This window comes from Triturus cristatus, chromosome 12, assembly GCF_964204655.1.
Source record: "Triturus cristatus chromosome 12, aTriCri1.1, whole genome shotgun sequence".
NCBI classification, from domain to species: Eukaryota; Metazoa; Chordata; class Amphibia; order Caudata; family Salamandridae; genus Triturus; species Triturus cristatus.
This window is the reverse complement of record NC_140595.1, coordinates 674,748,790-674,773,597: the sequence shown is the minus strand read 5'-3', so window position 1 is coordinate 674,773,597 and position 24,808 is coordinate 674,748,790.

The window sequence follows — 24,808 nt, the reverse complement described above, 5'->3', positions numbered from 1 at the left end:
CGTCTGAAGAGCCGATTCCGTTGCCTCCACAAGACAGGCGGGTCCCTCCCATATGCACCGGTGAAGGTCTGCAAAATTTTCCTCGTGTGCTGCATGCTGCACAACATGGCAATGGAGAAAGCTGTTCCACTCATCCTGGATCCCGATGAGCAGGAACATCCACCCGTGGAGGATGATGGCCTTGGTCACGAGGCAAGTGAGGAAGAGGAGGAGGAGGAGGAGGAGGACATCCGGAGTCAGCTCATACGCAACTTCTTCTCATAATGGTGGGTCCCTGAGTCTGAGTGTGCACGCTTGGAGCCTTGTGTGGCATGTGTTGCAATGTGTGTGTCCAGCTGACTGTATGCTAAGTGACTTTGAGGTGTGTTCTGATGTGTCACTCGAGTGCTGATGTTATTCCACGCATTTTAGCTGACACACTCAATTGACAACTAGCATGGTGTCAACCTTAGTCATGTAGAGTACATGACCATGCATGCGGTTGACTATGTTTTTCCTGACTTCTTGTGTGTCTCTCATCCCCAGGTAGTTGCGCATGCTGTCTGCTCGTGGCATCGTTGTGCTTCTGCTATTCCTCATGAGTATTGCAACGTGTGCTGAATCAGCGTTACATGCACGGACATGGTGAAAACTCTCCTTTGGGTAAGGATTGCAGCAAGGCATTTTGGGTGTTGTAGTTGTTTGGAATGTGTGGGCACTGCTCCTGTGCAGGTTTTGTTACTATGTATACATGTCGACTCACCATGGGGCACATGACATGTAGCAGGACTCACATGAATTGATAGTCACACTTCGTGACAGTCATCTGTTATGGGATTGCAGATTATGATGAAGGCATCAATGTGTGTACAACTTCCCTCGGAAACATACGGGAGGCTACGGGTGGACATATTGCGGGACATCCCCATAAGAGGCTCAATGGGGAATTGCAGCCTCTCTGTGTGCAGCAGGGGATGTTTAGCTCACCCCCTTCACTTGTGTGCCACTCCAATGGATTTACAGCATCTGTGGTGCGAAGGGGGTGTCCAGTGTAGGTTCCACATGTTAATCCAAAAGACCTGTGAGTCTGTTAATATTGATGCATTTCCATAGGTGTGAGCCTGACTAATAAAGGTGTTCCTCAGCCTCCAAGGTGCCTCATCTCTGTCAATGCAGGTCTCTTGCCACTGTGCATGCGCCATCTCTGGCATGGTTGTCAAGGATTGTGCATATGAGTCTATGTGTAGATTAGCAACCTGCATGCTGTTCTTCATGTATTTGATTCTCTATTGTGCATGAAGTCCATGGCTGTGTATGTGTTTTGGTATGTTGGTCCCCACAACGGGCCGTCAACACCTTCTGGGGTGTGTTTTCTGTGCGCAGCTCGGCCTTCAGTTTCATGATCCGGTGTCAGTCATCTTTGGTGATTGTGCATCCTTTGTCTCTGGGTGTGCCATTGAAAACCGGTCACTCCTTCCTTGACAAACACCTGTTGCAGTAGTCCTTTCTGACATCCTAGTCTTTGTGTGGAAATTGTGGCATAGTTCCCAGGACATGCCGCCTGCTGTTGCAGCCACTGCAGCAAGGGCACATGAAGTTTCCTGATTTGGCAACACACACACATCAAAGATGCTCCTCCCTTCCTCCCTCAACCCATTAATTTGGCTGTCATCAGCTTGTCTGTGCCACAGTTGCGGCCACGTGGTGCCAAAGGCTGGACCGTCTGCACATGCAACGTGCACATTGCACGACCCTCAGGTCCTTGCATGACCCACATCACACTACAGTCTGATGTTGCAGCCAACCTCCAAGCAATGTCCATCCACACATCTCCCGCCTGCTCTCAGGCATGCACTAAGCGCACACACAACACCTTTGCATGATGAGTGTGCAACTCCGACTGCCTACACAGTGCTGCCACGCCTTCCAGGCCATGTCACACCCACCAGGTCATGTCCCTCCTACTCCCCACCGGCTCTGTACCCCGGCAAGGCCATGGGAGTGTGACCCAAGGCTTCTGCATGTAGTATGCTGTCGTTGTGAGGCACATGGCACAGGTATCATCTCTCAGCGTGTCAATCTACAATGTGTCCAGGACCCCCCTCTCCACCATCACATGCGCACACAACCTCATCATCAACTCGTATGCCATTGACAGCCAGGTGCTCCTCACCCTCAACAAGGACGCAGACATTGCGAGTTCCAATATTCATGATTGCATGAGATCCATTGATGAATGGCAGTACAGCAGCCACCTGAGGCTGGACTTGTACAGGACTGAGGTCAACATCTGAGTATTGTCCCCTTACAGCTGGGTCAATTGCTTGTGTTCCACCCGCAGAATCCCCGCACCAGCACTTAGTGTCCAGGCACACAAGATGGTGTGCATCATGGATTGCTTGCTCACATTTGCCATGGTAATCACAAGCATCTGTACCTCAGACTGCAACACCCTCTGCATTATGCACATGATCTCCAGATAGATCCACTCCAAGGAAAGACGGACCATCCCCCAGGTCCACAACAACATCCGTGTCAAATACTGCCCTGCCCTCTACGGAGCAGCCACGTCCAAACTCCAGGGACACTTGTCCACATCCAGGCTGCATCTGCACACCTCAGCTGCAACATCCCGCGCCCCAGCCACATCACCGTCCAGCAGAGATAGCTGCAATGGATCACTGTGTGCTGCAGGATGACCTTCAGACTCCCCACCCACACTCAGGAGGCAGGCCACAACCCTGACCAAAAACCAACCTTGTACCACTGTCATCCGAGACCCCTTAGTGCCATCTCCGTGCATCCAACCTTGACCTGGCCACCATTCTTCAGATCCACCGTACTCCATGCAGGACATAGTTCTCCCACCTGGGAACACATACCTGGGACTCCCTCCCCGGGAACCTCCAAATGCGGCATGACCTCTACGCCTTAATGATACTCTTCCAAATAGGTCTGTCCGCACAGTATTGCAAGCACCCCCTCAGCAGCTTGAATCCATCACAGGTGAGTATTGTGCTTCATGTCTGCATTGACTGATAAATTGTGACCCATGTGTGTCCTGTACCAGACTCCGTTCCCAGGGTATGGATGGGTGGAGTTAGTTCAACACTCAGGCATAGTTTGACATTTACACACACATATGTTGTGGACTAATGCCAAATGACAGCAACATCTCATGACAAAAAACAAATTTTATTTTTGGTGGTGTAAGTCTTTTGGTAGATGTACTAAGGTGCTCTACCGGGTGCATAGAATCCAAAGTTCACAGGGGAAGATGGCATCCTTGTCAGTTGGAGTCATCAGAGTCCAGACCACAGTGTTGGTCATCATTGGTCAGACTGTGACCAGCAGGTCCATGTGGCAGAGAATGTCATTGGGTGAGGTGCTGCTGTTGCGCCAGTGGGCCAGGTGCCAGGCCAGGTGACCTGGGAGATGTGGATGGTCTGCTGACTTTCACGGTCTTTTCCGAGGACGACCTACCTTCCTTGGGGGACCCTCAGATGCAGGCCTTGACGATATCTGTGATGCTCCATCGGTTGAATCCTCCTCCTCCTCCCTCCCTGTGGCTGGTGGTGGTCTTCGCCTGGTGGCACAGGGAGGGTTGCCCATGTTGTCGGATATCCGACAGAGTGAACGGCTCCATCGTGGAGAGGTGTGGCTCACTGGTTAGAGGTGGCAGATCCGTAAGCAGAGAATCGGCCAGGGACCAGGGTTCAATTCCCGACGCCAGGGCCAAAACGGACTCGATAATTCTCGCCTCGGTACCTACTCTAACCAGGAACACACTTGGCAAATCTGGGCATTAAGCTTGCCTCATCTCTACAACGGCCCCCCACAGACGCCGGGGATGCCAGGTTTCACCTTGGAGATACCCAGAAAGGGACCATCTCACAGGGATAGCCAGGACGGGTTCCCCAGCGATCTATAGCGCCGGGACACTTCCGAGTAGCTGTGCGTTGTATAAATGAAAATAACATAACATAACATAACATAACGGCTCATGTCCGTTTGCACCGCCAGGAGCTCAGCCAGTCTTGTCTCCATCCGTCCTTGGTGTTGTTGTTGACTTGCATGTTGCTCGGCCTGCAGGTTCTTCATCTCGTCGAGGGTCCCCTTCATCTTTGTGAGGCTCGACACTACCTGGCTGATGCCCCTGGTGTCACGCCGGTATGTGTCCAGGATGTGGCGTATGTGTGACATACCGATTCCCTCAGCTGCCTGGTCAGATTCTCGCCTCCGCCTGCCTCCACTCCCACCACCCCTGTCCACACGAGCCTGGCCTCCCGTTGTGGGCACATCGGGTCTACGGGACCCCTGAGGGATGGCATTTGCGGGGTTGTCTGCCTCCTCCTGGGTGCCCGGAGAACCTTGTCCCTCCTGGTCAGACTGGCTGTGTTGTTCAGTGCGAGCAGGGCTCGTGGGTGTCTCCTGGGATGTGGCAGGAATGGGGGTGGTGGTTGGCACAGATGTACCTGACGCAGGTGCTGCAGGGGCTTGGGTACCAGAGGGGCCAGGTTGGTCGGGGTCATCCACGGAGTGGTGAGAGTCGTCGCTGCCGGTGGGATCATCTTCACGCTGAGCTTGGGACTGTGATTGTTCCCCCCCCGTTGTTGGGGGGAGGTCGATGACGTTGCCTTGTGTGTGAGAGAGAGACAATGTTAATGCTGTTTCATGCCACATCCATGTTTCATACATATACAAGTTGTCACAGTTCCTCCAGGTAGTTGGATGTGCCTAGCATTCCTCTCAATGTCCACTTGGGGATGGGTATGTTGCGGGGGACAGATTGGTATGTTCTCCTGAGTGTTTGACCAGTAGAATTTGGGCTCCGATGCTTATTTGGCAATGGTTTGGTCTTGTGTCACATGTCCATTGTGAGAGTGGGTAAATCCATTGCCTGCCCCGGGGGTGTGTGCTTGTGTGAGGGGGTGTGTGTGACCGGGCCTACTGTTGGGTGTAGTGTGATTTGTCATTGGGTCTCCCAGGTGATGTGTCTGTCCCCTCATGGTGCATGCTGGCATGACAGTGAGTTAGAATTCCTGTGATAGATATCTGAGCTTGTGGAGTTGGTGTTTGAGTGTCCACTGGTCACAGGAGGGCCTTGTGCTGCATACAGCAGGGCCAAGTGTCAGCTACCTTGTCAGTACTTTGCCAGTCCCTGTGCATTGGGCATAGTGCATGGGTATGTACCTAGGCCATATGGGCTGAGGGCATTGGTGTCTGCTTCTGAGTTGCACAATGTGTTGTGTGAGCCCCACCCTCCCAGCATCCTGGACATCCAGTCTTGGGTTTGTGGTTGATATGGACTGGGACATGGCATTGCCTTTATTTGTGAATGGGGCATGGAGACGTTAGTGGCATGAGCGTGGTTTTTGAGTGTGGTTGTGTGCGGTGAGGGCTTGGGTGAAGTTGCGTGCATTTGGTGTATTTGTGGTGTGGATGCCATTCCCCCCATGTTACCTGAGTTGTTTGTGTACTCACCAGGCTCTGCGACTCCTTCGACTCCGTGTACTCCCACCGGCGGAAGCATGGCCATCACCTTCTCCTCCCAGGGATGGTAATGTACGGGTCTGCGGGGCAGCCCACCTCCAGTGATGTTACTCTGGGCGTATTCCTCATTCATTTTCCTCTTGACTGCCCTGTGCAGATCGTACCACCTGGCTTGGCATTCATGCCTGGTCCTTCGGATGGGCGCAACAGCATTCACCTTATCGACGATCCTCTGCCACAGGCTTGTTTTTTGGGCTATGCTGGTCTGTTTGACCAATGTTCCAAACAGCTGTGGCTCGACTCTGATAACTTCGTTGACAAGGAGATCCAGCTCCGCCCTTGTGAACTTTGGATTCTTGTCTGTGGGCATGGTGTGGGGTGTGGGTGTGGATGGTTGTGGGTGTGTGGGTGTGGATGTGACGGTGTGTGTGTGAATGTGAAGAGAGGGTGTTTGTGAAGGAGGTTGTGTGAAGGTGTGTAAGTTGAGGTATAGTTAAGGTGTAAGTAAGGTGCAGTTGTTTGTCTGTGGGGTCTGTCAGCAGTGGGTCTGTTGCAAAGGCTCATGGGTTGTGTGTGTGGGCTCTTTTTATTGGTCCATTTGTGGGTGTGGCTGGGTTTGAATTTGTGGTGGGTGTGTTATAAGAGGTGGTTGTGATTTAGGGCCTCTGTTTGCCTGTTTGGATGTGCCAGGTCAGTCATAGAGATGTATTTTGTCATGTAGACGTGTTTTGTGGTGTTGTGCGAGTCAAATAGACCCTCCTTGTGCTGTTTTACAGTGTCCTGGTTCTGGACGAGTATTTTTCGCGTAGGTAAGGTCCGTACATACGCGATGCTGGGTGAGGGTGCTGGGATACGGTGTTGGGGTATGGTGCGTACAGGTACGGGGCTGGGGTACGAGCCAGGGGTGCGGCACGTACAGGTGGTGGGCTGGGGTACGGTGTTGGGGTACGGTGTGTACAGGTGCGGGGCTGGGATACGGTGTTGGGGTACAGTGCGTACAGGTGCGGGGCTGTGCTACGGTGTTGGGGTACGGTGCGTACAGGTACGGGGCTGGGGTACGAGTCTGGGGTGCAGCGCGTACAGGTGGGGGCTGGGCTACGGTGTTGGGGTACGGTGCGTACAGGTGCGGGGCTGTGCTACGGTGTTGGGGTACGGTGCGTACAGGTACGGGGCTGGGGTACGATCCTGGGGTGCGGCACGTACAGGTGGGGGGCTGGGGTACGGTCCTGGGGTACGGTGCGTACAGGTGCAGGGCTGGGAGACGGGCCTGGGGTGCGGCGCGTACAGGTGCGGGGCTGGGGTACGGTCCTGGGGTACGGTGCGGAGGGGGGGGGGTACGGTGCTGACATACGGAGGTACGGTGCTGGCATATGCGGGGTGAGGGGGGATGTACGACTCATATCCAGGCACAAGTTTACCCGTGTACATGTGTGCTACAGAGTTCGCTCCGTACGGGGCCTTTTACATGCGGTTGTGTATTCGGACAGGCGGTACGGATCGTACTTGCGCGCTCGGACTTCGGTTTTATGATTTGCACGTAAAAATGTCCGACTCCCTATCGTACACTGTTCCCGACGCTATTCGGACGTAAACATTTCCGGTTCCCTCTCGGGCCATTTTCCCGACGCAATTCGTATGTATTTTTCACGTACGAATCGTACTTCGCTGTTTGTACGGTACTTGTACGATTCGTACGTGAAAATATACGGATACGAGTCGTACGCAAAAAAAAATTCCCGGGTCAGAATCGGCACCTTAGTGTCTGGATTCCTCTTAGCTCACATCTTGATGACATTTCATATACAGAGACACACAGATAAAAATTTTAAAAAAGGGACAAGCAGTTAGTGGCATAGCAAGGAGGCGGCCAGCCATGGGCAGCATAAGTTTTGGATATGGCGGCCTCCATCCTCTCCCACTATTCCCTGCGGCCATCACAGGCAGAAAAAGCAGGGACTGCCACAGGCAGCAAAATGTGTAGCTACGCCACTGCAAACAGTCCATGTCTGCCAATTCCTCTACTCATTACACATCATAGGCTATCTCCAGGTCAATCATGCTCTTTTTTTATGATAACATTTCTATATAAATATATAGACACCGAGATGTCAGGTTATGAAAGGCAGAAAACAACTACCTATGGATGGCCAATTACGATTTGGCTTGTGTGGTATCCCCAGGGGTGATACTGCTCTGGGAAAGTACAATTAGGCAGGGAACTTCCACCTCAGTAGAGCCTAGAATACTGGATCTGCTCTCCTTCTTGTACCCAGGACACAGTAGTGGACTTCAAGAGTCATAAGGCTGTCCTCCTGTTCAAGCTACAGAGGCAATACAAGTTACAAGAGGTCTTTTCTGTGCCTGCCTGCTGACCATTTCAAACTGGACCTACCCTGGACCCTGCCACTGAAGGGAGACAGCCTTTGCAATGCAGTGTTTACAATGACAAGCCTTTACTATGCATCCTTACAACCAAAGTGCAATTGGGCACAACTAGCCATTAATCCTAAGCTGGCATCCACTGCCCACTGTTCCAGTCCTAACCAGAATAACCTCAGAGGACTCACATCTCTTCTACACCAGGAAGACCGCAATAAGTAATGAACTTATCCCACTAGAATGACCCAATAAGAATGCAAAAATTAAAACCCATAAAGCCCCTGGTTTACGCCCGCCCTAGCTCAGCTCCATCACCAATGTAAACAACAAGAACGCAAGTGAAGAAGAGCCTACGATGCAGCAGAGCAAAGAGCTTTTAAAATAAGCAGGAAGCACTACCATATTCATATTAAATTAGTGAGAAAGAGTATTACTCCAACAAAATACTTGAGGCCAACCAAGACCAAAAAATCATCTTCTCAGTCATAAAGTCTTTCACCAACCCGAAGGCATTGCAGAAAGACATTCCGCCCTTTCAGAGTTTATGTGATCAAATCTCGATCTTCTTTGAAGAAAAAATCCTGAATATACAAAAGGATTTTGTAACGGACCCTGTACAAACCCAGGACAGGGACCTGGAACCCGACCCAGTCAGTACTGTTCACTTACTCCAAACCTTTGAACCAGCTTAACTGGAGCAGACACGGGATGCAATTGCCGCCTGTAAATCAGGCTCCTCTCTAGATGCCTGCCCGCCATGATTCGCCACCAAATCACAGACATTGTCAACCCAATAATTAACCAAATTAGTCAATTCTTCATTTATCTCAGGCATAGTTCCAGAAGATTGCAAGCTAGCTATAGTAAAACCACTAAAATTAAAAAAAATTACTCATCCAATATCTCCAACCTTCGCCCTATTTAGCTTCTTCCGATGCTGGGCAAAATCACGGAAAAACTAGTCCACAAAGAACTAACCAAGTTCCTTAAAACTGCTAAGATCCTTCTCTCTCGGCAATCTGGCTTCTGCCCCAATCACTCCACAGATTTGGCACTAATGGAAATATCGGACACTTTAAAAGCTATAGCAGACAAAGGCAGGAAGGCTGTTGTGATCTTGCTCGACATGTCTACCGCGTTTGACACCATACCACACAGTATTCTTCTGACAAGGCTCAAATCCAACGGCATCACTAATACCATATTGGCAAGGATTAAGGACATTCTCTCCAATCGTAGGCAAGCTTGTCCATTGGAACGTTCCTCTCTACGGAACATACCATTGCAACTGGAGTTCCACAGGGCCATCCCTCAGTCCGTTGTTGTTCAACGTATATATGACTCTACTCATTTCCCTGATAGCTTCATTTGAGATAGATGTAACATTCTACTCAGAAAATACACAATAGATTTTTTCCCTGGACAACGACTCCACCAACACTGAACTCAATTTTAAATGATGCCTAACCAAGGTCATCCAATGGATGAGGGACAACCACCTCAGGTGTAACACAGACAAAACCGAAATCCTACTGATAGGAAAAGACAATCCCTTCCAGCAGAGCAGCACTTGGTGGCCGGAGGGCACGACTCCACCGTCCACCACTATTAAGACAGCCAAAAACCTAGGATTGAAATTCGACACCGCTCTCTCCTTCCGGCCACATGCATTGACAGTAGCGGGGACCTGCTTTAACCTCATCAAGGGCCTCATGTAGGTAGCCAAATACCGGTCGGTAACGGCCGATTTTCGGTAAATATGCCGTTACCGACCGGTATTCAGACAAGTGAGATGTAGGAGTCCAAACACCACTTTTCGGTAAATATGAGGCGGTAAATACCGAATCATATTTACCGAATTCTAAAATACCGAATCAGATTTACCGAATACATACTTAACGAATCGGTAAATATGAAGTGGTAAATATGAAGTGGTAAAAATTAAAATGACATGTAGGAGCACTCGGTAATTAAGAAATCCAGGAAAATCGGTAAATAAGAGTCGGTAATTAACACGGATTGAAAGCAGGTGGTAACCATCAACAGTGCACATAAGCAATCCCAAAATGCAACAGCGTGGACAACATGGCCGCTATGTACGTCATTGCAAGGCGCCTACGTCTACAGGCAGCAGGACTGAGGGTGTGGCGACGGGAGGAACAAATCCACAGACAGCGCATCACACTATTCCAGCTGACTGATGCAGAGATACATGAGAGGTACAGGCTACACACCGAAACCATCATGGACTTAATCAGGGACCTACACCCACTCCTGGACCATCCAATAAGAAGGGCGCACGCCATACCCCCACATGTGCAGGTGCTCTGCAGCCTACATCTGTTGGCATCCGGCAGTTATCAGGTGGTGATAGCTGCGGTGGGTGGGGCATCCCAGAGTTGCCTGTCACGTTTCTTCAGGAAGTTCCTGGATGCCATGATGCAGAGAATGCACCACTACATAAGCTTCCCAAACACACAGGCTGCACTGCTGAAAACAATAACAGACTTTTATCACATGGCACAGTTCCCCCATGTCATCGGCTGTATTGATGGTACACACATCCCAATCTGTCCACCAGCTGACACAGAGCACATCTACAGGAACAGGAAGTCCACCCACTCCATCAATGTGCAGGTGATCTGTGATGCAGGGAACATCATCACAGATATTGTTGCAAAGTTTCCTGGGAGCACCCACGACTCTTACATCTTCCAGAATAGTGGGATCTACACACGACTGAGTGCCGGAGAATTCGGAGAGGGATACCTGCTAGGTAAGTAACAGTGACGCCCCTTGAAACCTGCAAATCATAGTGTATAGAGGCATGTTACTGATGGTTCCCTTTTACTCATCCAGGCGACAGTGCATATGCATGCCGTTCATTCATCCTCACTCCCTACCTACACCCAGCAACCCAGAGTGAGAGACGATACAACGTGGCACACAAAACAACACGCAATGTGGTGGAGCGCACGTTTGGACTACTGAAGAGCAGGTTCCGCTGCCTGCACAAGAGCGGAGGCGCACGCCAGTACAAACCCATCACCTGCTGCAAGATTATTGCCACTTGTGCAATGCTGCACAACCTTGCCACGAAAAAAGGGACAGATGTGGAACTGACATATTTTGAGGACAACGAGGATGAGTCAGGCCAGCCAGAGGGCAACGCAGCTAGAGTGCCAACTGCAATCGATGGGAGAGAGAGACGGGCAGAGATCACATGCAACTATTTCTGAGTAAGTGAGGGGACACAGCGAGTTGTGAGAAGTCATGACGTAGTTTTAATGTGGAACCACGCCATGAACACATGAACAGGCCAATCTGGCAATATACCATCTATACAAGGAGTATGTCCAGGGTTACGTCACCCAATGGGAAGTGGCTAAGCAGGGCTACATCAATGTTTGCGCATACGCGCTGCAGTGGTGGATTGCACGGCCTGTGCATCCTCACTAGAGCCAACCCCAAGCCGCCTGCTGCTCCTGCGTGCTTCTGGGACGGGGGGTGTGATGCTGCTGCTGGTGTCGATGCTCTCCGCAGCATCCCCTGCAGCAGTTGTCGACGCCTGACTAGTCAATAGCACCCCTAGTGCACTTGTCACCTGCACCATCCCCCGAGACAGGTCGCTGCAGCACTGTGTTAGGCCCTCCTGCATCGTCACAGAGCGCCGGCACAGTAGAGAAGTCGCAGTTGCCAGACGGTTGAGTGCCCTGCTGGTAGTGTCCCTTCTCTGGCGTTCCCGGTGCCGTGCTTCGATGTCAGCATCTAATTTGCTGCACAACTGCTGGATTGACTGGGACATGTCCCGAATGCCCGCAGCCATGCCGCTAATGTTATTGTCCATGTTGACTAATGTTGTCTTCATCACCCGCATGTGCCTCTGGACTGACATAACTGCCTTTGATTGCAGGCGCTGTTGCTTCAACATTTGGCCCTCGAGCCCCAAGAAGACACCATGGCCGTCAGTGGGTGCTGGTGGACTCTGGACACGCGACCTGCGGCGCCCTCTTGCTCCCGTCTGTGCTGCCTGTGAGGTGTGGGGCACAGTGGCATGGCTCCCTTCCTGGGGCCCGGTGCGGTCTTCTGGGCCCATGCTGTCGTCTGACGAGGTGTCTAAGGCTCGTAGCCTGGCTGCTGGACGCCTCCTCATTCTCACACCTGCAAGCGGAGATGTGGCCGGTGATTCGAACATGAGTGGCGATGCTGGCTCTGGTTGTGGTGATGCTGGCTCTTGGTGAGGTGATGCTGGCTCTGGGTGCGGTGAGGCTGGCTGTGTTGGTGGTGCGGCTGCCAAAGGGCCTGCTCCCTGGTCTGAACTTGTGCTGGCTAGAGGTGATATTTGTGGCCGGTGTGCCGTCTCTCCTGCAGCATGCCCTGTCATGCATGATGTCACATCTGTGGACAGAAATACAACATTGGCTCAGTGTCCCCGAAGGGCTGCATTGCAAGCGTCACAATAAATCATTTCACATTCCAATATGTCCTCTGTCTCCTTGTGCCTCGAGTGCGTGACATGCCTTGTTGCCCTGTGACATTTACGTCATGGTTAGTGTTGCCCTGACTACATCTCCCGGAATGCATTGCCTGTCTGCACTGACACGTGTGGACTGCAGTGTGATTCTCGTTTCACAATGGGGGATGTGGGATAGGGGTAGGGGGGGCTACATTGCTGTGCTTTCGTCTTACCTTGGTGTGTTGCGGCTCTGGCAGAGCTGTCGGCGTCCCCAAGACCCACGACGCTCTCCTGCTCGATTGTGGCCGCCACCAGCTCCTCCAGTTCGGTGAGGGCAGGTGCCCTGTTGGTTCCACCTCCGGTCTGGCTGGCCTCCTTCTGGATGTCGCCCATCTTCCTCTTGGTTACAATCCTCAGGTCATACCAGCGCTTTTTGAGGACCTCAATGTCCCTGTGGGTCACTCCCACAGCATTGACCTGCGCCTGGATGGCCAGCCATATGTTGCGCTTTTCAGCCTCAGGCACTTGCAGGGATTGCCTTCCAAACAGCTTCTGGTGCTGCTTCACCACCTCCTCCACCAGCACCTGGAGTTCCTTGGGGCTAAATTTCAGCTTCCTCCTCCTTTCCCCTCCGTCTCTCTGTGTTCTCTGGCTGGACATGCTGTTCGTTTACCCGCTCGCACATGCAACGGCTCCCTGCCTCTCCTCTGCACTCCAAGCCTCTCCAGGGCCGGCTAATTATGTACACCTGCCTGGGTGTGGCCACTTCGGCTAATTATGTACACCTGCCTGGGTGTGGGCACTTCCTGGTTGGGTGGGCTGTCGTTGCACAGGATTAGCTGTTTCGTCGAGTCATGTGATTTTATTTACCGAATCCGTACATACCGATTCGGTATTTTCCGATTCGGTAAATACCACCTCGGTATTTTCCGATTCGGTAAATACCACCTCGGTATTTTCCGATTCGGTAAATACCACCTCGGTATTTACCGATTCGGTGAATTCCGATTCGTGATTACCGAATGTTACCGAATCGGTAACTGTTACCGAATTTTTACCTACATATAACTTTCCGACTCTAATTTACCGATTCGGTACGGCTCGGTATTTAAGAAACGGTAAAATTTATTTACCTACATGAGGCCCCAAGTCTTTAAAAATATTTTTTGACTTTATCCCCCTCACTGCAAGGAAAAAAGTTGCTGTATCACTGATCCTCTCACGCCTAGACTACTGCAACAGCCTCCTGGCGGGAGCCAATAAATGAATGCTAAAAAGACTACAAGTGGTGCAATACGCTGTGGCCCGCTTAGTCCTGGAACAACCGCGTAGGTCCTCCGCATCCACAGCTCTAAGAATCCTCCACTGGCTTCCACTGCAGAAGAGAATCCTATTTAAGATTCTCTTAATCACTTTCGGAACGTCACTAAACCTCAGCCCAATGTACCTCTCAGCCAGATTCACCCCTTATACCACGACGAGGACCCATAGGTCCTCATCAGTAAACTTCCTCAAGCCCCCCCTGCTTTAGGTATAAAACTGGGGGAGGAAAAACAGTAGCAGCCATGGGAACAAAGGCCTGGAACCTTTTGCCAACTCCCCTGAGAATGTTAAAAACTGAGACTCAGTGTAAGAAAGCACTGAAAACTTGGATCTTTGGATCGCCAGACGATTTCTGCCTATCCCTCATATAAGGCCCCGTGGCTTCCTCTCACCCCTCCTCCAACTAGCGCCAGGTGACAGCCCGCGCTCTATAAATACAACAATCAAATCAAATCCTTTATGACGCAGTGCTGTTGCCATGCATTGCCTTTACCACGCATCTGCCTTTACCATGCATACCTTAACAATGAAAGGCAAGTGTATTGAAAGTAAGTAAAAGGTAAGGTTGTGTGTGTGTGTATATATATATTAATATATTTTATTCAATATCATTCTTTTGGGTTTTTAACAAACCATAAAAGTTACACATGGAAATACAAAGAATACATGAAAAACATAAATATTGGTTAAAAAACAACTTATCAAACTTAAAATTCATGAAAAAACATCAAGGCCATACAGGTCAAAATATAGAAGTTCATTATCCTTCTTCAGACACAATAAGATGATAATCATTCAGTTATATCTAGATATATGGGTTTAAAAAAGACATGATAAATGTTTTCAGGTGCAACAAAAACCCTGAAAGTAAACGGTCTTCTAAATTGCACAGTGCCTTTAGCAGAGGCCAAAAAAAAGAAATAGAATAGTTCAAGTAATTCCAACTTACAGAGAAGCAAGACTCGGCTTATTATAAATGTGTTCAGATGCAACACACTGCCCGGTAAATGGAACATTCTTAAAGTGTGTAGTGCCTTATTGTAGGTGCAAAATCTTAGAAATGGGTGTCTCTCGTTGGCAGAGGAAGGTGCCTTTGTCCAAGTAGGGACCCTTCTTCCTAGTCAGGGTACACTTCTAAAATAACTCCTGCTCACCTCCTTGGCATGAGCAGACAGGCTTATCTCAGAGGCGATGTGTAAAGCATTTGTGAACGCATACAGTAATACAGTGAAAACACTACAAATGGCCACCACACCAGTTTAGAAAAATAATTAATCTTTATCTAACCAAACAAGACCTAAAGACAAAAATCCACAATACAGTAATAAACATATGTCTTCAAATGGTAGAAATAGTTCATTCGAAAGAAAATTGCAGATACATCAAGCAGGGAAGGTGATGCGTCAGTTCATTACCAGAGAGGAGGTGATGCATTGGTTTCTTACTGCGTGGGGAGGTGATGTGTCGGTTTCTTACTGCGTCCCCCAACGATGCAACAGACTTGGCGCCGCGATGCAGTGATCCGGAGCAATGCATGGGTTCTTGCAGCCGAACAGCAGACCTTGCATCGGAATCGGTGCTGTGAACTCGGACTTTGAAGATCAGTGCACTCAAAGTGGTGTGCAGTGATTTCTCTAGCCGTGGGTAGGCGCTGCGACGATTTCTCGGGCGATGCATCGGATACGTCACGCTTCTCGATGTTGCATTACTTTTCCAGCCACCAGCGGCAAACAGCCTCCAGAGGTCCAAAACCACAGCAGGCACCTCTTAGCAGGTCAGAACTTCCAGCAATGAAGCTCAGGGGAGCTGGGGGTAAAGTCTTTGTGACCATGAGACTTAAGAACAGGAGACAAGCTTGGCTTCAAGCCCTTGGAGATCTTCCTCAAGCAGGGGACACAGCAAACAGAAAAGTCCTATTCCATTTCCTTGGTAGAAAGTAGCCACTGCAGGCCGACCCCAGACAGCAAACAGGAAAGGGGCAGTATTCCTCCTCAGCTTCTCGACTTTTCTCCTTGGCAAAGGTTCCTCTTGATTCCCAGACGTGATCTAAAAGTTTGGGGTCTGGGCTCCTCTTTTTATACAGTAAATCTCTTTGTTCTCGACTGACCCTGTGCCCTGAGCCAAGTCCAAACCAGTTCTGGGGGCACTTTGCAAGTGCACAACAACCTCCATTGTCAGTGTGAGCCCTGGCTCCAGACACACCACAGGGGCATGGAGCCATCATTGTGTAAGGCAGGCACAGCCCTATTCAGGTGCAGGTGCTACTCCTCCGACCACTCCGAATACAAACAAGGCCTATTAAGCCTAGCGCTGACTTTCCTGGAGCCACTGCACTTCCCCAGCCCCTGTGACTCCAAAGCCAGAGAGTCAATACACATCCTAGCAGAGGCACACTGGATGGCTAAGCAAGAAAATACCTACTTTCTAAAAGCGGTATTTTCAAACACAGAATGTAAAAATGACCCTCACTAAAAGATGCATTTTAACATTCTGAGTTCAGGCATACTAAACTTTAATTTCCTATCTGGTTATCTGGTTCCCAGGGGCAGTTGTGCTTATAAGATGTCATAAGCAAACTTCCCATTCACTCCCATGGGAAGCGATAGCCTTACACTAGTGAAATTGGCAGTATTTCATTATCAGGATCAGGACATGCCACACACATCAGGTTTACCTTTCACATACACTGCACCCTGCCCACAGGCGTACCTTGGGCCTACCTTAGGGAGGACTAACTTGTAAAGAAAAGGGAAGGTTAGGGTCTTGCAAGTGGGTGCACTTTCCAAGTCGACATGTCAGTATTAGACTGCACACAGTCACTGCAATGGCAGCCTGAGTTACATTTGCAGGCTGCTTATGTGGGTGGCACAACCAGTGCGGCAGGCCCACTATCAGCATTTAATTTACAGCCCCCAGGCACACATAGTGTGGCCCGGTCTCCATGACAACGTGCAATAATCAGGTAAGCTTCTCCAGTGTAGAAATACATCCTTATATCCATGTATTAAACATACGGATGGGGTCAAAGCACTAGAACAATATCTCAAATAAAGACCAGAAAAACAAAAGAAGCACAGCAAAATGTTGGTAGAAATGGTTGTATTTTGTCTGGAAAACAATATACTCATGTTTAACAATGTACTCTACCAACAAACAAGAGGTGTTGCGATGGGAGCCAGCTTCTCCCCCAGCTATGCATGTTTTCACATGGGCTGGTGGGAGGAGCTGATCTTGGAAGCCAGACACAGCCAGTATGTACAGAGTAACATAAGGCCTTGACTTCGCTTCATTGATGATTTGTTCATGGTCTGGGAGGGTTCACGCAATCAAGCAACCAAATTTGTGAATGTCATCAACGAGAATGAAATCAATTTACATTTTACAGCCACCATCAGTGAAGTCACAGTGAATTTTTTAGACACACAAGTGTATATACAAAATAACAAGACTCAGCTATATCCTAAAGACACAGCCGTAAATGTGGTTTTGCAAGCCAACAGTGCCCATCCGAGGCACCTGATCAATAGTATTCCCTATGGGGAAATGTTGAGACTCAGACGAGTCAGCAGCAACACAGGGGACCTAAAGGAAGCACAGGCAGCAAGCTAACCTAGATTTTTGGAGTGAGGCTATTCCCACAAAATCATAAATAGGGCAATTTCGAAATCTATGACCCATGAAAGAGAAGAACTTCTGAGGACCAAAAAATCTACCCCTACAACAGGCCTCAAAGAACCTGTGGTAGAACACGAACAGAAGATAGATGAGTTTCGAAAGAATATGGGGTATAGCAGACAAGAAAAGAACTTGTCGGCAATAATTAAACATAATTGGCCCTTAGTACTAAGTGACCCTATAATTGGACCCCTACTACCTCAGAGGGTGTCAATTGCTTACAGCAAAGGACCATCGATGAGGGGCAGCCTGGTCAAAACTAGTCCAAAAGTCAGAGAAGGTAGTAGCTGGCTACAAACACACAAAGGCTTCTATAAGTGCAAAACCTGCAAGGCATGCCAGCAGGGTATTAGCAAAATCACCTATAAAACCCCATTCAATAAGAGACAGCACAAGATTACAAAACTACTGACTTGCAAAACCACCATGTAGTGTACATCTTACTTTGCCTGTGTGGTTTGCAATATATAGGGAGCACAAAGCTCCAGGCCCACAAACAAGTGCTTCAACACATGTGAGCGATAACAAATCAGGACGACACGTACCTGGTGGCAAAACATTTTAAAGAGTTTCACAAGTCCAAAGGTCAAGATCTCAGATATTATTTAATTGACGCAGTCCCCCCCAGTAGAAAAGGTGGAAATAGAGACATGATACATTGTTGAAATTGACTCTAAGCATCCTGGGGGGTTGAATACGTCTGAAGACTTGTACACCTGTTTATAATAATTGAATAACTTTATAAAAGCATTTATTTTAGGTTTTATTACATATTTAATATTTAACATGTTATATGCAGTATTTAATATTTAATATTTTATATTTTTATATAATATTGGAAGCCTTGCACCTACCTATCTGGGTTAGTTAAGGATTTAGAGCAAATAGGAAGTTGTATGAGCAAAATAAAGTCAAGAACTCAATAGGTATTTAAACCATGATTTGTTAACAACATTGTAAATGAACTAACAGCTGCAGCTAAAGAATTTATTCTAAGATATTATGTAACCACCAAAATCAATGAGTGAACACAATGTGGACCATATTGAGCTATTCAATGGATATACCCAAAATGTGCTGAATATTATTATTATTATTATTATTATTAATAATTACATTTGATAGAGCGCATGGCTACCCTTAGGCATCCCAGCGCTTACGACAGCAGGCAGATCGATACAGTTCGAAATAGAGCACTAGCACCTCGACACTTTAAGCACTTTATGAATTTCACATTAGCATTTTTAAGGGGCGGTCAAAAAATAGACGGACATAAATCTTATAGACACGCAAACCCAGGATTGGGGTAACAATCTACATGATTGATGGCACTATGCAGTATACAATATTTAGTACACATATGTTTACATTAGTATCAATGTCTATAAAGGTTGGCTCAATTATGAATCAAGGACAAAAAAAACAGGTTCAGACCAGCAAGTCACCATGTACATAAGTCAAATTAAAAAATATTAGAATTATTAATGTATTATGCATGTTAGCAAACAATCATGTTTTTACAACTATTCATTTTATATAATTTTAACATGAAAATGTTGTTGGATAATCTACTATGTGTCTTGTCTATGTCTAAGATTGCATTTTGCATGTTGTACGTTGCACTAGCACTAGTCACTTTAAATAGTATTGGTTGATGCCGTAGGACCATGTCATGTGATCAAGGCTCATCTTGAGCCGAAACGCGTAATTGCAACGGAGCAATAAACTGATTCTGATGCACTTACTGTGTGGTCTGCGTCTGTGTGCAGCAACCAGCTGAGAACCAAACAGAATCTTTGAATATATATATATTCACTGAAAAAACCATATGTTTCACACAAGTTATAGTTAGCTGTACATTTCACTCGTAAAAAAACAATGAAATTCCCCCGTTATAGTTAGTGCAGGCAACTATAACTCACGCGACCGCAATCCTCTGCTGATGCTAATACTGTATTTAGACACTTATTTGCCCATGTCTTCTTCCATGAAATTTTAGCTATACATATATTACAAATATTTTTTTTCATAAAGACAGCAGAGGATTGCGGTCGCGTGAGTTATAGTTGCCTGCACTAACTATAACGGGGGAATTTCATTGGTTTTTTACGAGTGAAATGTACAGCTAACTATAACTTGTGTGAAACCTATGGTTTTTTCAGTGAATTTGCAAGGTTTTTTAAATGCTAATTCCTAACTATAACGTGTGTGAAACCTATGGTTTTTTCAGTGAATTTGTACAGTTTTTTAAATGCTAAGTTACTTTATGCCATTCGTGGCGTGCGCGCCCAGTTAACGCAGTTCGTTCCGTGCGCGCACGGTGCGCACCGCGCGCCCACTTTACACAGTTAGTGCCGTGCACGCACGGTTGTCACGCGGTGCGCTGCGCGCACCGCGTGCCCACGTTATGCGGGATGGGCCATGTACGCACGATGCGCTTCGCGCACCATGCGCACATGGGGGACATATTATGCGCATCGTTGTGAAATGTATTCTTTATAAATTTCACCAGATCAAATATACAATGCCCAAATGGTGCCCTTCGGGCACCATTTGCACACGGGGTGGGGAGACTGTGGATAATTTTTTGTTTAAAAAACAAATTTCCGTACGCGTACGGTAACCGTAATCGGCGATTTTTCGAAAAAACCCCAAAAAATTTTGGGGGCCTTGGTGGTTGTTTGGGGACCCCTATATCAATGCTGGGTGGTTATGATCTCAATATACTGCCCCTTTAGACATTTTTTGGCTTTATTTTTGCTGCCCCACTCAGAGTGCGAGAGAGAAAATGGCGGCCGCCGCTTCCTGGTTTCGACCGATTCGAATGTTTACTTAGATCTAACAGCCAATCAGAATCGCGCTCGCGCACGTCACCGTACGCGTACGGTAAGCGCACCGTAAGCGCACCGTAAGCTGGCTCAGATATATATATTGATTTAAAGGCTATTTTCTCAGAATCTACTGAACAGATTTACACCAAACCTACAAAAGGCACTTCCTTGACCTGTAGACTACCTCTCTGCCAAATTTCAAGGAACTCTGTTCAGCCGTTCGGGCTGTAGCTGTGTCTAAAGGTCCTATGGAAAAATGCATGGGAAAAACGCGTTTTGGGACCCCTTTTTTATCTCAGCCCCCGCTTGACGAATCCCCCCGAGACTTTCAGGGTAGGAGCGGAGCGCAGCGCCCCACCTATTTTGAAAATTTCGCGAGGATTCATCGACCGGCGCCAAAGTTATTCAAAATAGAATGTTGCGGTTTTCCTATGGTAAGAGGGTCCTAACTATAACTACCTACTGGCGACCGCCAGTAGGTAATATATATATATATATATATACATATGCATCATGTGATCAAGGCCGTGTCAGGCCGAAACGCATCAGGGCTCTTTTTAGATCTAGTGTCTCTTCCTTCCGATTGCAATGGGTTGTATATCTGTATCTTTTTCTGGCTATTTTTGCTACTTATTGGTATTTATTATATGAGCTTTTACAAGAGTAAATTTATTTATGATGAAATGCTTTATGGTTCATAATATTTGTAGTACAGGCACTTTAACAATTTATAGCACTTGCACTTTATTAAAACCTTTTGGTTGTGTTTCATTGTCAATATGCGCCTTTTTTCATAGCCTCCCTTACATTTATTATATTTGTGTATATTTGTAGGTTTTGGGGTTTGTTTTTACACTTGCACTTTTTGCACATGATTAGGAATCACATTGCAAACCATTTGGCCAACCGGTTTTAGAACGTATAGAGTGTAGAGCTATTATAGTTCATGAACAGTATGTTTATACTTTTCCCATTCAGTATGTTATGTATAATGGTACTTATAGATGGGGAGAGTTTCTGTGATTCAGATACAACAACCAGTACTTGCAAAACTTGCACTTTATCAAGCAGATTCACTGTATAATTACTGTACATATGGTTTCATAATCACTATTTTTACAATTATGATATTTAATCATGAATATAGGGCTTCATATATCGCTCCATTCTAATATGATCTATTTTAGAGTACATGATTTACATATTTTCAATATGGGCTAGTTTTCTATAATATCTATTGATTTTTATAATATCTACTGTGCTTATTTATTGCTATTTATATTACACTCTGTGTTTGTGCTATGTCTTGACATGGACCGTTTTCTGTGAATCTGTTTTCCTAATTGTAGTCTGTTAATTATGTCCCTACATTATCACCTGACCAATCTTATGTTTTGATTGGCCACACATAGAATATTAACTGTGATTCACCACCAGAGCATCCTGTGATCAAGATTGCCGTGTGTGATCCAAACGCGTCTGGGCGGACACTGGTCCGTTACACTTTGTGGTGTTCATGATGGAATAAAAGAATTTTACGAATAATTTATTGGAGTGCCTTTGTGGTCCATACCTGTGCTGTGTATTCCCTTTGTGGCAGTAAGGGGAACAGGACTGTTCTTTTGGATATATATAGATTACGAACATCCCCTATGGGGAATTGTTACGTCTTAAAAGGATATGCAGCACAGAGGGAGATTTAGCAAGATGTACGGAAGAAGCTCTCTGCAGATTCAGGCAAAGGGGGTATAGTGAAGAGGCAGTGGGGAAAACTAATAAGAGAATCAGGGAATACTTGCTCAATACCAGCACAAACAAGGAAATGTCCAAGGACATAAATAATGCCCCTAGTTTAATAACTACCTTCAGTAAACAAGAGAGAAATATTCGGTCCATCATTAGGCGCAATTGGCCAATTGTCCTCACGGATGGGGTACTGTCTCCCAGATTGCCTACTCAACCGGTCGTCACTTACAAGAAAGGTACATCTATGCATACGCAAATTGGTAAATCCAGTCCTGAGCTGTCTGTTGCTAACATGTGGTTGCAACCCAAACAAGGTTTTACCAAATGATCTACTTGCAGAGCAGGCAAGTTTGGGATAAACACTACACATTACTCTACTCCATTTATCCCAGACAAAATAGCAATTCGGGGTAACGTTAGTTGCATGACTGAGTTTGCGGTATACATTCTAACATGCACCTGCGGCCTAAGATATGTGGGCAGCACTAAGTTACAGGTGCATGTCAGAATCCTACAGCATTTGCGGGCCATCGTGAATAATGACTCGACTTATCAGGTGGCTCGCCATTTCATGCAGGTGCATAATAAAGATCTCAAATGCCTAAAGTATTTCGTAGTGGCAATTGTTTCAAAACTTCGTAGAGGGGGAGACAGAGAAAGAGTCCTAAGGCAAATGGAGTCCTGATTGATTTTAAAGCTTAATAGCAAGTTACCATATGGTCTTAACAACACAGAGGACTTGAATCACTTTTTATGAGCAATAGTTGGAACATACTAATTCCGAACCCACTTAGTTCTTCTAGATGTTTGGTAGGTTGTTTTTCCATGACTCCGGTTTATACAGTTAACTAGGATCTGTAAATAAGAGTAAGTTCTCGGTGCAGCTCCTTTTTCTAATTGATTTGAATTTTAATTGAATTTAAGGGATTTTAATTAAATTTTAATTCAATTTAATTGGTTAAGACTCGCATTGTTCATTTATGTTTTTTTGTGATACAAGATTTTAACGATGGTATATGTTTTGCACTTGCACTTTATGAATGTTTGTCATATGCACAACAGGTAGCACTTTAGCACTCAGCACTTTTAAATAAATTCTGAAGATTTTTTATTTTGCCTATTATTGGTATTTACCATATAGTATGGAGAAGAGGTGACTTAGTATGGATTTTTCTTACTGTATCAGCATTTAGTTAAAATATACTTGGTTTATTGTTTACACAGAGTGTTAGTTTATTTACAGTATGAGTTGCGACAGTTTGCATGGACATACAGGGTCATAAATCATTTTATGACATCTTCTATAGAGATGAATGCACCATGGAAATCCCGATTGCGTATTTCTGGGGTTTGGATTGTATTTATACAAACACATGTGGTTTTAGTTTACTGCATTTAAAAAGATGGCGTACGGCTCTCTCGAATATGTGATCAAGGGCAAGTGGTGCCCGAAACGCGTCTTAAAGAAAAATAAAAGATTAAATTGCCTACATTTCCGGTGGTTCATGGTACTCTGTTGGCCGAAAGCGACTGCGCCGAAAAACAGAGAACCTTCATGATTTTTATAATATAAATTCACTGAAAAACCATAGGTTTCAGGGGCGTTATAGTTAGTTGGACATTTCACTCGTACAAAACCATAGAAATTCCCCCGTTATAGTTAGTTCAGCTAACCATAACTCGCGCTCCCGCAATGCACTGCTGGTGATGACATCGCATATTACATCACTCATTACATGGTCAGTGACATCACTGATGACATCACTGATGACATCTCAAATGACATCAATGATGACATCACTGATGACATCATCCAGTGACTGTGTTTCTGTAAAGTTTAAATATGTTTAATATCTATAGGGAAAGGCGTATTGAAGAACGAGTGGGTGTATAAGTGTCTGAATGGATGATTTATTAGGTGCGTGACTGACTCTATAAGTGAGAGATTAAACGTAATTTACTGAATGCATGGGTTACTGACTAAACTGTGTGAATGTCTGTATCCATCTGTCTGTTGGTGTGTAAGTGGCTACATGGGTTTGTGAATAGCTATTACATGCAATAGTCTATATGGGTTATTTATTGGTTATACATCATACATATTAGGACATGTTTACAAACATTTTGCCTTTATTGCAATAATTGTAAACGACCGGTTATGCTCGCGTTTACACACCCCAATGGGAAGGCATTCTGTTCTCGAGACCACCGTGGACAATAAAGATACACTTGTTTTGATTAACAGAACCAGGACACAAACAATACAAAACCAAATAACTAAATGTGTTAACCACTTGGGAAAGTTTGACATACCTTTGTTTTTTGTTTTTTGCTTACTTTTTGCTTACATTGTGCACTGCCTCAATTGAGAACCATACTCGACATGTAAGTTGATTGTAATATCGCATAAAAGATATAATGGCACTTATGCTTGTAGTATTACAACATGGAGATACAAACTGTTAATTCATGAAATATTTTGAGACAATCCCGCATGCAATTTACGATCTGCATATTCTAGCAGTATCTATACACTGTGAGCAAGAGACACATCACAAGATGGCGTCCAATGAAACGGACATTGAATCGTAACATGAAATGTTAGTCCTTTCATTCTGTTAATGACATTATACGGAAGAGTATGTCATGCTTCATTGTTTTGGGATAACGCTGTGTGAACAAGTCCGTTCACGGGTGAAACGCGTCACGGCAGGTTTATGAAGCTAATAAACCCCCTTTTTGTTTCTTTACTCCTATGACTTCCTGGTGTGATTTTGTTCTGAGAGCGCGACTGGAACTCCGTTTGTTGGAATATTGGTTGCCGGTTTTCCCTGCCGGTTTCGCGCCACCCCTCAAAGGGCTTGAACTTCAGAAGGAGTTTTGTTTTGGACTATATATATATATATATATATATATATATATATAT